The 1941-nt window shown below is 46.9% G+C and overlaps 1 long non-coding RNA gene across 1 annotated transcript; it reads left to right on the forward strand.

The window, feature by feature from the left end:
• The first annotated feature begins 324 nt into the window (after nt 1-324).
• LOC124678013 lies at nt 325-908 on the forward strand. The gene is made up of 2 exons (XR_006994300.1): nt 325-441; nt 560-908. It is a non-coding gene; the product is annotated as an uncharacterized LOC124678013 (long non-coding RNA).
• The last annotated feature ends 1033 nt before the right edge of the window (nt 909-1941 follow it).

Here is a 1941-nt window from a genome sequence, read left to right on the forward strand (position 1 = left end):
GGCCGTCGAGGGTCCTCCGGCCGTGCCCTTCGCCTGTCCCCCGTGCGGAGCAAGCTACGGCGGCGGCGGCCATCAACGCCATCCAAGTCGAGCCCCCCCTCGCGCGAGACACCCCTGCCTCTCTCCTGGACCTCGTCGTCGGCTGATTCTCGTAGAGAAGCAGCTCCAAGAGAGGTGGGCAGCCTCGTGCTCCAGGCGGCAGGCGCGGGCGGCCACGGCGGTGATCTTGCGGGCCACCTCCTTGGGGGAGCGGTACGCGATGATGAGCTCCTGGCCGACAGGGCCTCCACCGGGCCCATACACGGAGGGCGGCGGTCGAGATTAGGGAGGGCGGCGTTCAAGCAAGGCCTGCATCGACGCTCACCAGCAGCCCGCCTTGCCCCTTTCCACCTCAATCGCTATCTTCCTCCTGCGCTAGGCTGGGTGGTTGCTCTTAATCAGGTAGTTTTCTTCACGATTAACTTCCGGCTGTTCTGTATTCCTCTGAGATGTAAACAGAGATTAGTTCCTTTTTTCTTTGATTCGCTTTTCCTCTACTTGTTTTTTCGATCTATATAAGACTGGCGTTCAAGGAAGAAGAAATCCCCACGGGAAGATCACCCAGTCAGCCGCACTGCCACAGTGCCGCAAGCAAACTTGTGTGAATTGCCGTCCAGCTAGGGCCCTCTGCCTGCAAGAAACTTGTATGGATTGGACTGTATTTCATGGTGTTGTTTGTCATTCTTTGGTTTGGAGAACTCGATTAGTTCTTCATCTGTCTAGACAGAAAATTTTAGAAATTTATTAGTTCTGCTTTATCCGGTGTTCTTTTATTTAATGAATGGCTACGGGAGATACTAATCAGCTTTGTATTTGATTTTACGCTGGAGTAGAGTGCTTAGTTAACTAGCGATGGCTTTGTCTTGTTACTCCTATGCAACTTGGGACTCGAGTTTTGTTTTGTCTCGTTAACTAGCGCTGGAGAGAGAAATAAATCTGCAAAAGTGGACAAAAAGTAGTTTTGACGCCGTGTGAGAGCCGTGAGTGAGAAATTGAATCTCAACATTGATCCAACGGTGGCTAGGGGGTGCGCACGTACCCCCCTGAACACCAAATCCACTCTCGTTATGCATTTCCAGGCCGTTAGGACAAAGTGCAGTCTCAAGCCCGTGCATTATAAGTAAAGGTTAGATATATCTTAACATAAGCATTAAGGTGGGTTGAGCACATATAAAAGCTATAGCTAGCAAAAAGAAACTCATATACAAAGTGGTGTATTATTCACTGAATTTGATGAATGCATGGAAACTTCTTTTCAAATTTCGAAAGGTTGCCAAAATTAGACAACCCGGAGCAACATGAAAGTAAGCGGCTTGATTGAAGATTTGAGAGACAGTCGTATGACCCTACAGACTAAAAAACACTGCACTCAAAACAATGTAGGTTGGTTTGGCACCTTGCGTCCCTTTTTTCCACGAAGAATCTTCCTGCTGGAAGTGACACATAGGGAACCAAAGCAACTGTAAGGAAAAAAACATGGATTGAATATGGAGTTAGAGGGTTGCATGATTTATATTAAACTAGCAAAAGTGCCCGTGCGTTGCATCGGAGAAACAAGTTCTCGTACGCAGTAGCAAACCATAGCTAATAAGATTATATTGCAAGCCCTTCGCCGCAGTGGATACTGCTAATGATGGTGTGGGACATACTTAAATTAGTACTTCCTCCTATTGAATAGAATTACCTAAAAAGAGATATATCTAGATATATATAGACTCGATCTCCACAATATAAAAGTAGGGACTGGCTGCATGAAAATAAGACGCCATTGTCTATTTTTCTCATCGTCAGCAAACAACAATCATTCAACCAAATAACAGAGGAAAGAAATAGAAATAGTAGAGCACAGGGGGTTGGAGCTGGCTGATCACATTTGTGCCTCTGTTTCAGGATTTTGCCGCT

This window comes from Lolium rigidum, chromosome 7 (assembly GCF_022539505.1).
Source record: "Lolium rigidum isolate FL_2022 chromosome 7, APGP_CSIRO_Lrig_0.1, whole genome shotgun sequence".
NCBI lineage: Eukaryota > Viridiplantae > Streptophyta > Magnoliopsida > Poales > Poaceae > Lolium > Lolium rigidum.